This window comes from Lissotriton vulgaris, chromosome 5, assembly GCF_964263255.1.
Source record: "Lissotriton vulgaris chromosome 5, aLisVul1.2, whole genome shotgun sequence".
In the NCBI taxonomy this organism is placed as follows: Eukaryota; Metazoa; Chordata; class Amphibia; order Caudata; family Salamandridae; genus Lissotriton; species Lissotriton vulgaris.
Genome location: NC_141693.1, coordinates 1,545,908,427 through 1,545,921,076, shown reverse-complemented (window position 1 = coordinate 1,545,921,076; position 12,650 = coordinate 1,545,908,427). Strand labels below are relative to the sequence as shown.

Sequence of the window (12,650 nt, the reverse complement as noted above, 5' to 3'; positions counted from 1 at the left end):
TCTCCCCAAGTTGCACGTGTTGTACTTGTCGTGACTTCTGTGTTCCCTGCAGTAAATAAACCTTGAATCTTTGACGCCGAAGGAAGTGTCCCGTGTCTCTGTCATTCGTACGCCGGAGCAGGTTACCCACGAAGGTTTCAGGTGTTGTCCCCTGGCACCGCTGGGTCTTAAAGAACCCAGTCCTTCAGTTGGCGCCCAACGTGGGGCTGCATCAGTGGTACCGGTCCAAGCCCGACGATCGTGAGGAACTTCGTGTGAAATCTCCGAGGGAAGGTGCACTCCGCTTCATCGATCCTGTTGTCGAAATAAGTGGCCCGAAGACTTTTCCCGCGAAGATTCCCGCCTCCTGACGGCTGCGACGGACTGCTGCCCTGACTGTAGACCTGTTTTGGCGCCTGGCGTAGACCTTAGTAGAGCGAGACGATTGACGGGCCTTCCTGGTGACGCCATCGATGTTTGAGTTACGTATTTGTGGGTCGCTCCCAGAGTTCTTGGTTGTGGTTGCTTAGTGGTTGCATGGTTCCATTGCATTTGTGGTTCTTGGTACTTTGTTGTGTTGTTTGACAAACCGAGGGTTTTTGCTCTTTGCTGGGACTTGGTAAATCCCGTAACCCTTGAAGTTTGTGAAACTCGGCTAGTGTGCAAGATGCCTGGTCGTAGTACTTTGTTTAGTTGTTTCAGACCTTGTGGTGCGGATTCCCGACTGGAGGACTCGTGTCCGATACCTCCGGTTGGAACTCCGACTTATGAACTGTACAGTAAACATGGGCTAGGCCCGATTACTTTTAATGATTATTGGATTCGCTATACTAAGAAGGACGGTGTCCTTAGTTGGCCACCTCATGGTAGCTTTGAGACCTCGATTTTAGATAACCTAGAGGCTAAATTGTTCGAGAAAAAGTCAAGGCCGGCCATGTTTGATGCCTTTCGGTTGTGGCGTAAAGAAGCCAGACAGAAAGAAATCAGACAGACAAAACGAAATCAGAGAGATAGTGTTGCTGCCATTGTAAAGAAAGCAGAGCAATTTCAGCATGATAAGGAGGTTAAGGAAAAGGAAGTGTTTGACAGGCTACAGCATATGACTATAGATAAATGCTATCCTACTTTGCCTACGGAGTCGGAAAAGAAGGAAGACGCAGTTGAGGATCCTTTAATGTCCTATCTCATGAAGTCGCCACCTCCGTATGTGCAGGGTACCACGGCTCCTGTGGTTCCCCCTGTACCTATTCTTCCACCTATTCTTCCTTTGCCTGTTCCTCAACCTGCACCCGTTCTTCCGACTGTTCCTGCTCCTTTGACTGTTGCTATCCCTACTGCTCCTCCGCTTCCACATACTCCTGCTCCCGCTGCTGCTCTTCATCTGTTAACTCCTGCTGTTGCTTCTGTTTCTACTCCTTCACTTGTTAGTCCTGTGTCCTATACTTCTCCCTCTATTCGTAGTCGTAATTCTCCTCTTGCGGCTAGCTTCTTTTCGCTCGGACCTGTTCTTGGGTCTGCTGGTTCAGATGGTCCTCAGAGACGTAGTCAGCTTCCTGGTAACAGGGAACGCGCTTCGCTATATAATATGGCGATGGGTTGGATGACACATCCCCTTCGAAATCCACCCCGTATTGTACTCGACACATTTTGTCAATTCAATATACCAACCCAGAGATTTGTGTTCGAGGAAATGTGTAAGGTCCTTCGCGATCAGATATCGGCCGACGCACCTGACGAGGTGCTGACCGCTTTGTCTGATCTACAGCTTCAGTTCTCGAATGGACTGATAGTGGATTCCAACGTTCGACGTGCCGTTGAACGATTGTTATCTTTTCGTCCCACTCCTATACCTCAAGCCTTGTTTGTTGAGGATATTGAAAGACAGCCAGATGAGTCTGGTCAGTTTCCTATGCGGGAAGTTCCACCAGTGTGGATGCCAGGTGATCCTAATCACGCTCCACCGATCTTGCCGTTCTTTCAGAGAGTATGGATACATCTCCCATGGAAACGCTCAGAAGTGTTACAGGTAAAGCAATCTTTGCCTGACCCTCGCAAAAATCCTGCAGGGTACTATAAGGAATTATCGCAGCTCGTAGAAGCTACGGTAATGAATCTTGCTGATATTGACATGCTGTTTGGCAATATTGTACCGCAACCGGTATGGGCTAAGATTCGTCAGGAGAATCATCCAAATGAATTAGGTGGCGATTGGGCTGCTCTTATTGCGGCCGATACGCGACAAGTTGGTGGGGCTAAGCCTGAACAACTCATTACTGCTCTCCCTCAAAGAATAATAACGTTAATGAAAACTCTTATGCCAGCTATGAGAGTGAACTGGGACAAATTGTCAGCTTGTAAGCAGAAGAAGGACGAGAGTGTCTCCGACTTCTTTACGAGGTTCGAGGAAGCATTCATCGATCATAGTGGCCAGGATATGAGCACTGAGGGTGGACAACGGTTATTTGTGGATAAATTTGTTTCAAACTTATTGCCCGATTTGAGCAATAAACTAAAGAATTCAGAAAGTGCGTGGGCCGTTTCTACCTCAGCTCAGATATTGGCTACGGCTCAATATTATGAGAATAGAGAGAAAGAAGAGAACGACCGTGCCGATAAAAAGACGAAAGAACTTAAAACTAAAGTGTTGTTACAGCAGGCCTATCCTCCACGTTCGAATCAGAATACTTCGCAACAAAATAGATCGCAGCCGCAATCAAACCGATCACAATCTCGTAATGACTCCTCTTTCCAAAGATCCTCGTTAGGATACAATCAATGTGCCTATTGTAGACAGGAGGGTCATATCAAATTCAATTGTCCTGTTCTAAACGAACGTAATAGTGGTAATTCATCTAGAGGAGGTCGTGGTGGTTCACAGCAGGCACCACGTGGTAGAGGTCATGGTGCGCAGAATGATCGCTCAGATAACTCAGCAAATTCCGATAATTGTTTTGATCAACGTGGATCGTCGCAAGGACGATCTGCGCAGTACAATGTAGACGATTATTACGTCAATCAGGGAACTGACGACAGTAATTACTAGGATAGCCGAAGACATGGAGAGGGAGTAGTATCAGTTCCGGTTGATCAGAGAGGGCCTTATGTCGCAGTTGCTACATCGGGCGTCGTTGAGCCTTTTCTGTTGGACACTGGTGCAGCGAAAAGTTCCATTAAGCATTCGAAACTCCCTGGCGCACCTTTGTCTGGCTTAACAAATGTTTCCGTTGGATTCTCTGGCGCCCCCGTTAGCAATCCAGTTTCGCGCCCTTTGCCCCTTACAATTGGGCCTCGTGAGCTAGAAGCTCTGTTGATTTTGACCACGGGTTGTGGTGAAAATCTTTTGGGTCTGGATTTGCTTAAACGTTTGTATGCAACTTTGTATTGTTCTCCTGCGGGTGTAAAGCTTACGTTAGGAGAGAAGGTTGTCTCTCCTATGTATTTGTCTCTCGATAAGCTTCCACCGGAATTGAGTTCTCTTCCTGCATCTTTGTGGGCAACAGGTCCCAATGACGTGGGCCTGCTTGACATCTCCCCTTATGTTGTTCAGTTGAAATCTAATGTGCGGTTGCCACGTATTCCCCAGTATCGTATCTTTCTTGATGGTGAACGTGCATTGTTAGCGATCATCTATGATTTGATCAAGAAAGGTGTTATTGAGGAAACACGGGGAAACGTGTGCAACAGCCCTGTACTGCCCATTCTAAAACGTACTGATCCTTCGAAACCCCCTGTTTATCGTTTTGTTATCGATTTACGGGAGGTGAATAAAATTGTGATTCCTCAGTTCCCCGTTGTGCCTGACATCACGGCACTACTGACTCTGATTCCAGCTTCTGCATCGTGGTTTTCGGTGATTGATTTGAAGAATGCGTTCTTCAGCATCCCGATTGCAGAAGAGAGCAGAGACCTTTTCGGTTTCTCTCTTGGTGGACGCAGCTTCCGGTTTAAACGCGCTCCTCAGGGCTACTGTGAAAGTCCATCGATTTACAGTCAAGCCTTGAAGGGCCAACTGGATGCGTTTAGGTTGCCGGCTGGTGCGGCCTTAATCCAATACGTCGATGACCTATTGGTGGCTGCTGATACTCAGGACATTTGCAAAATTGCTACGGTATCGTTGCTGCAACATCTCTGCGAGTTAAATCACAAGGTGTCACCTTCTAAACTCCAATATTGTTGTCAAGAAGTAACCTATCTAGGTCACTTATTGTCAAAGGAGGGAAGGCGGTTGACCCCAGAGAGAATTGCAGCGATTGCACGAATGGCTGTGCCAACAACCCAAAGAGATGTGCGTGCCTTTCTAGGTATCACGTCGTACTGCAGGCAATGGATTCCAAATTTTTCATTGCTAGCGAAACCATTAGTGGCTCTTACGTGCAAGAGTGTTTCGACTCCTTTACCATGGACGGAGGAATGTCAGAAAAGTTTTTCTGAATTACGTGATTCATTGTGTTCGGCTCCTGTGTTAGGTACTCCTGACTATAGCAAGCCGTTTACATTATATGTTCACGAGAGGGAAGGTTGTGCGTTGAGTGTCTTAACGCAACCTTTTTGTGGTAAGCAACGTCCATGTGCATATTTTTCCTCGACCTTGGACCCGGTAGCTAGAGCATTGCCGAGTTGCTTGAGAGCAACAGCGGCAGCTGCGGTCTCCATCCGACAATCAGCAGGATTGGTCATGGATAATATGCTTACGGTGATGGTTCCGCATGCAGTCGACACTCTTTTGAATCATACGAAAACTCAGCATTTGACGAGTGCGAGGTTGTCTGGGTACGAGTTGACGCTGTTGGCGAGCCACATTCAGATAAAACGTTGTAATGTCCTGAATCCGGCGACTTTGTTACCAATTAGCTCAGAGTCAGATGAAATAACAGAACACGACTGTTATTTGAGGACAGAAGAGGAAACAAAAGGTCGAGTGGACCTTAAAAACACTCCTTTGGAAGACCCAGATGGAACACTGTATGTGGATGGTTCATGTTTTAAATTACCGAATGGTGATGTGACTACTGCATATGCTGTTGTAACGTTGAATACTGTTGTCGAGGCTGCTAGATTGAATCAGAATTCTGCCCAAGCTGCAGAGCTGATCGCTCTCACTAGAGCGTGTGTGTTAGCGAAAGGGAAACGTGTGAATGTGTTTACCGACAGCCAATATGCCTTTGGCGTCGCACATAGTTTTGGACGGTTGTGGAGAGAGAGAGGTTTTCTAACATCGCATGGTACGAAGATTCAGCATGGCCAGCTTGTAAATGATCTTTTGGATGCACTTACGTTGCCTAAGCAGGTAGCGATTGTTAAATGTAGTGCGCATCGTAAGGTGACGGATGATGTTGGTCGTGGTAATGCTTTTGCAGATTAGACTGCTAAGGAGACTGCTCGAAACCTTAGCACTCGAATGTATGTGACGAGTTCGGTTAGGTGGCCTACAGAATTGAGTATGTGTGAAGACACTATCGAGAGTGTGAAGGCAATTCAGAATGAGGCCACCGAGACTGAAAAGACGAAGTGGAAAGAAAGTACGGGAAAGTTGGATGCAAGTGGTTGTTGGATTGATTTATCGGATCAGAAAAGATGGATGTTGCCTGATGCGTATGTGCTGGCTGTTGTGACTATGGCGCATGGGTTAGCACATATTAGCGCGAAAGGTATTTGTAAGTTGCTGTCCCCTGTGTGGAAGAATGATGGTATTACGAAATGTGCTGAACGCTTGGTTAAGAACTGTATGGTGTGTATGTTGTACAATCCTGGTAAGGGAACCCCAACTCCTCCTGGCAGTTTTGCTCCCCCTTCATGTCCCTTTGAGGTGATTCAATTGGACTTCATCCATATGGAGCGATGCAATAACCTGAAATACGTTTTAGTTGTGGTTTGCGCATTCTCCCGATGGATCGAAGCCTACCCTCTTAAGGACAACACTGCTTTGTCTACTGCGAAAATCCTACTGAAGGAATACTTTCCTCGGTACGGAATGCCTAGAGTTGTGTGGTCAGATAACGGAAGTGAGTTTGTGGGGAGTGTGATGAAGAGTGTGTGTAAGGGCCTTGGAATTAATCAGAAATTCCATAGCGCCAACCATCCCCAGTCAGCTGGTTTGGTTAAAGGGTATAACGGCACCCTTAAACTAAAGCTAGCAAAGATTCAGGCTACGACTGGTCTCTCGTGGCCTGACGCTTTACCCTTAGCATTACTGTCAACTAGGGCGACTGTACACTCCCGAGTAGGGCTTAGTCCCTACGAAATAGTGTTCGGTCGTCCTGCGAATGTTTGGGGGGTTCCTAGGCCAGGTGCGTTCTGTGATCTTGAGTATCCAATGTTGATCGATTATCTTCATGACTTGACTGCTAAACTGAGGTTAATTCACCAACAGGTTCACGAAGCACTGCCGACGCAGACGGAGGGTCCAGGCCACCAGCTCCAGCCCGGAGATTGGGTGGTAACGCGAAACTTTTCGCGCAAGAACAATTTGGATCCCAGGTTCACTGGACCCTACCAGGTCCTCCTTGCCACGAGAACTGCAGTTCGTCTTGAGGGACGGAAGAATTGGGTGCACGCCACCCACACCAAAAAGGTCCCTATTCCGTTGCCGGCAGACTCGTGGGTGAGGAGAGGCATTGCATCAACTGAAACCGAAGGATTGCCGGCGTTTGTACCTTTCAGTGACGCACGACCTGTCGGAGAATCCTCAGTGCAGCAAAAAGACACTGTTGAACATTTGTTATCAAAAGACTCAAGACCAGAACATTCAGCTGATCAACAGGACGCTGTCCCTTTGACGGATCCTTTGTTTGACGAACAGACACGTCCTGGGAAAACCCGATACTTTTTGCGATCTAGCACCAGAGACTAATAAAAGATCCTGTTCTGTCCCTTGACAATTGCATTATCCCGTTTTCCACGATCAGTTTGAACATTTGTATCATTGTGATTATTTTTGTATATATTCATTGAGTTTCGTTCCTTACACTTTTTGCTTCCACAGCTGAGAAACATTGTTTTTGCATACACATAATTGTGAATAAAGGCCGTAGGGCCGCGCGTGTACTTCCTTCTGGTTAGTAGGTCTTGACACTAGGTTAAAGACCGTCGGTTCCTGGGAACTCCTAGGGATTGACTACTGCTACACAGAACGAAGTGCGTCAAGAAACGTTGCGGACGGTCGTAGGGGATGGCATTTTCGAAGCTGATGGACTTGGAAGGAGCTCAAGCGCAAAGATTCAAGCTGCAACAACTTAGTCGTACCAAATGTTTTATGTTCCAAATATTCGTATTGTTTTTGACTATTTCTGCATTATTGGCGGGTGGGGTGTATTACACGATGTCTTACTTCTTACCTTCTGCCATACCTACTCCTACCCCTGACCCTAAACTCACCTCCACTGCTTCTCCTCATTCTTTTCATATCTTACCTGAACACGAGCAGGCTAGACGTGCAGAATTCCGCAACAATTCCTTTATTCAGCTCCTTCACCAGCATCAGTTAGTGGTTAACACTACTAATTGTTGGGTGTGTGGGTTGATGCCACATACTACGGATAAGGGAATTCCATATCTGGTGTTACCGTATAGTTCCCAAGGGTCTGCTCGAGCATTTCAAACAATGTTTCGAAGCGCACTAGGTTTCCACCCCATTCGAGAACCACGATCCCCCTACTCTGGTCCTACCTCGTATCAGAAACCTTTGTCTATAGCGATTGAAGACTTAGATAGCGATATCTATGATCCTTCGCTTATTCCAGAAGAAGAGGTACAAGCCTATAGGGTCCTGAGTAGAGGCGAGTATAGTGTGTTCACTAGTGAAAAACAGCTTAAAAGCTCGCCTCCGATATGGGTCATACCCCACATTGGTAATTTTTGTTTAATAGGTCGTGGCCGAAGATCGAAAGCCCGATTTGGAGAGAGTGCTTGCACTGAAAATTACATTCTGCCGATGGTCTCGTCCCCTGTGTTTTTGGCTGCCAAGGGTACATACTTTATCTGTCATGATCGTGCGTATGCATGGTTGCCCTCTGACTTCATGGGCTCATGTTTTATCGCAAACTTGTTGCCTCCGACGTTTACTGTAGATGCAGATTATCACAAGACTAGAGTTGTGAGAGGCGTAATTAGCGAAGAGGATACTGCCGGTCAAGAGGCAGGAGACTTTTTCAAGGGTTTCCTCCCGTTTTGGGGACCTATGGTTAATAGTAGGAACCTGAGACAGTTGACTCGAGTGGTAGAATCGACAGCTAATATTACTGCCAGTGCCCTTGGTAATATCACCACTGAACTTCAGGCGGATAGACTTATGACGTTACAAAACCGTATGGTTTTAGACGTGATCTTAGCAGATCGAGGTGGGGTATGTAAGGTGATCCATTCGAGCTGCTGTATTTTCATTCCTGATAACGCTCCGACTGTCTATCAAGCCATCTCGAAGTTGCATAAGATCTCCGAATCCATACACGTGGATGTAGGGGATTGGACGCTACTTGGATGGTTTTGGGGCCTGATGTCGACTTGGGGTTGGAAGATTCTGATGATCATCGGAGTTGTTGTAGCGTTCCTGTTCACGTGTTGCCTTTGCGTGCAGTGCGGTCCTGCCTTATGTGGCCTCTGTGCTACAACGTGTATGAGACAGACACCTGTTACCAAGGGGACTCGGTTGGACAGAGCTATGCTACAGCAACATCTAGATGGTCTGATGAATATCGAATATGATTCCGACTAGTGCTTGCCTACATGAGGGCAAAAGGAGCGTCTGAGGTTCCGTGACAATTGTAAGTGGTGTTTTCGACTCGCACGAATATGGTCGAGTCTGGTATCTATGAACCGCAAATGACGAGTTTAGTAAGTGTGCGCAGTTTCGCTGTGCTAACTTAAACCGTTCGTTTGCTACGTGGGTTTTTTCATCTGTACCCACGGGTTCCATCTTAGATACGGCATCCATTTTGTCTCTTGCCCTCAAGTAGCCAGCGAACGGACGCTGTCCGCTTCGCTACCCTGGGACTCCCAAGATATTTGCGGAAGACACATGTCCTTTGTAAGTGTCTTTATGATGAGGGGGATGATACTGTAAGGCAGATGGCCCCGCTCGAGGCTCATCTTGCCGTGCCGGTTTATTGTCTCAGCCGTGCATCTCATTAGGCACGTCCCTTTGATGCCTGTATCTCGTGTTTCCCGATACCTCCCCTTTTACACCCTTTCCGATCTCCCCACTGTCTCCATCTTCCTCTGCACCTGTCTTTGTTCCTATTTCGATCTGTTTTACTGCCGATTGGAATGCACTAATGTTGGGAAGATGGGTTTTCACAGTTGGGAACCGCCAAATGTTTCCGCACTTATGTTCCGGACCTTATGAGTATCAAAGTGACCAAAGCGACCCCTCTCGGGGATAATTGTGGGAACCGGGTTGTAAACCTTTGTCTGCTATGCAAACCTATGGGAGAATCGTGTATAAAAGGAGCGATCCACAGAACCAATTTGAAGCAGTCTCCCCAAGTTGCACGTGTTGTACTTGTCGTGACTTCTGTGTTCCCTGCAGTAAATAAACCTTGAATCTTTGACGCCGAAGGAAGTGTCCCGTGTCTCTGTCATTCGTACGCCGGAGCAGGTTACCCACGAAGGTTTCAGGTGTTGTCCCCTGGCACCGCTGGGTCTTAAAGAACCCAGTCCTTCAGTTCGAGTCCCTTCGTGGTCGGTTTTTGCCAATGGTCACACAACTCAGCTTTCCATTCAGAATGGAAGCAGGCTCTTCCAATACTCTTATAGCCATCATGTTCTCATTCCTAATTATTCATGAATTGGAGTACATACTGCACAGTCATTTAGATTGCATCTTCAGCCTAAAATCTTGTCCATGTTAGTGGCATTAAGAAGTGCTTCTATGTACACGCACTGAATATGTAATAGGGTTGCAGAATTTTGACTTGACAGAATGGGTTTTTAGCTTAAGGGTGTGTAGATGAAATGCAAGGTGTGTGTTCATGGAGTGCTTCAAGTGTAAAATCTGTATGATTTGTGCAGTTAAAGTGCTATTTTGCCTACGAGAAAGAAAAGTACCACAGAAGAAATATAAAGGATTGGCACATTGGCTGCCTTTGCTGATGACACAGTTGGCTAATTTGTAAAGCATTGGTCTATTAAGTTGCAGAGTGTGGTTGAACTTGGTTAGGAGACTTGGTGCCTGTTTCTGTGTCCTGCTGAAGACAAGGACGGCTTGATACCACTGTCAAAGCCCAGTTTATTGAGAAAAGCATCCAGGAAAGAAGAAGTGTTGAGTCGAAAGTGGTTCTCCTCCAATTTCTCTCCACTTGCTCGAAATACAGAGCCTCCATTATAGCACAGAACAGAGTGTTAAAGTCGGGGATGGAAGAGGATGAAAATGGGAAGTTTACTTATGGAGAGAACTGAGAAATGTCCTGTGTACAGACACCAGTGTTTGATGATTGAATACATTTAAATAATGCCTCTAGACTGCAGTGTTTATCTGTCCCTCAGTGGCCTAATGGATAAGGCACTGGCCTCTTAAGCCAGGGATTGTGGGTTTGAGTCCCATCTGAGATGAAAACCAATATCCACTCTTACTTTTCCAGAAAAATTTATATATTTATTACATGCTTCCGCTCTGAAGCTTATGAGGTATTAGGAACTTTGAAATGGTACCATTTTACTTCTGTACTCTTCAGGGTCATGTTGGTGTTCTGAAACTACAAAGTAGATTTTTAAACACCTATCTTTGTCAGATGCAACTTTGACCCGGCAGAAGATATTCCTTTGGAAAAAATGATTTGAATTGGATTGGTGTAACTGTTGTTTCTAGAGGTGGTGACAGGCTTTCAGCTACTTGAATAGGGCAAGTCAGGATTCATGAAATATATACAACCTTTGAGCGTGTGTAAATTGGCATATCCAGAAAGGAGCAGTTTGTACTACTGTCAAAACAGTTTCTCTCCACTTCTGGAAATATTCAGAGCTATGTAAAGCATACAACTGAGCTTTAATCTCATGAAGAAAGAGGTTTAAATGCAAAAAAGTAAACAAAAGCTTATCGTACTGGTGACATTCTCATTATATCGATTCAAAAAGAGTGCTTTAATTGAAAGGAGCTGAAAAAACACAATGGGATACAAACCTAAATAACTATCAATATCATATTTCCCATCCTTGCATACCACCTACATTATAAAAATAAGCAAAGCAGGACATATGACCGCGTGGCCTAATGGATAAGGTGTCTGACTTCGGATCAGAAGATTGAGGGTTTGAGTCCCTTCGTGGTCGGTTTTTGCCAATGGTCACACAACTCAGCTTTCCATTCAGAATGGAAGCAGGCTCTTCCAATACTCTTATAGCCATCATGTTCTCATTCCTAATTATTCATGAAGTGGAGTACATACTGTACAGTCATTTAGATTGCATATTCAGCCTAAAATCTTGTCCATGTTAGTGGCATTAAGAAGTGCTTCTATGTACACGCACTGAATATGTAATAGGTTGCAGAATTTTGACTTGACAGAATGGGTTTTTAGCTTAAGGGTGTGTAGATGAAATGCAAGGTGTGTAAGTATGTGTTCATGGAGTGCTTCAAGTGTAAAATCTGTATGATTTGTGCAGTTAAAGTGCTAATTTTGCCTACGAGAAAGAAAAGTACTACAGAGGAATTATAAAGGATTGGCACATTGGCTGCCTTTGCTGATGACACAGTTGGCTAATTTGTAATGCATTGGTCTATTAAGTTGCAGAGTGTGGTTGAACTTGGTTAGGAGACTTGGTGCCTGTTTCTGTGTCCTGCTGAAGACAAGGACGGCTTGATACCACTGTCAAAGCCCAGTTTATTGAGAAAAGCATCCAGGAAAGAAGAAGTGTTGAGTCGAAAGTGGTTCTCCTCCAATTTCTCTCCACTTGCTCGAAATGCAGAGCCTCCATTATAGCACAGAACAGAGTGTTAAAGTCGGGGATGGAAGAGGATGAAAATGGGAAGTTTACTTATGGAGAGAACTGAGAAATGTCCTGTGTGCAGACACCAGTGTTTGACGATTGAATACATTTAAATAATGCCTCTAGACTGCAGTGTTTATCTGTCCCTCAGTGGCCTAATGGATAAGGCACTGGCCTCCTAAGCCAGGGATTGTGGGTTCGAGTCCCATCTGAGATGAAAACCCATATCCACTCTTACTTTTCCAGAAAAATTGATATATTTATTACATGCTTCCACTCAGAAGCTTATGAGGTATTAGGAACTTTGAAATGGTACAATTTTACTTCTGTACTCTTCAGGGTCATGTTGGTGTTCTGAAGCTACAAAGTAGATTTTTAAACACCTATCTTTGTCAGATGCAACTTTGACCCGGCTGAAGATATTCCTTTGGAAAAAATGATTTGAATTGGATTGGTGTAACTGTTGTTTCTAGAGGTGGTGACAGGCTTTCAGCTACTTGAATAGGGCAAGTCAGGATTCATGAAACATATACAACCTTTGAGCGTGTGTAAATTGGTATATCCAGAAAGGAGCAGTTTGTACTACTGTAAAAACTGTTTCTCTCCACTTCTGGAAATATCCAGAGCTATGTGAAGCATACAACTGAGCTTTAATCTCATGAAGAAAGAGGTTTAAATGCAAAAAAGAAAACAAAAGCTTATCGTACTGGTGACATTCTCATTATATCGATTCCAAAAGAGTGCTTTAATTG

General features: G+C 45.3%; 1 non-coding gene across 1 annotated transcript; it reads left to right on the top strand.

The window, feature by feature from the left end:
- The first annotated feature begins 11,168 nt into the window (after positions 1-11,168).
- Positions 11,169-11,241, top strand: TRNAR-UCG (transfer RNA arginine (anticodon UCG)). Its single transcript has one exon. It is a non-coding gene; the product is annotated as a tRNA-Arg (tRNA).
- The last annotated feature ends 1,409 nt before the right edge of the window (positions 11,242-12,650 follow it).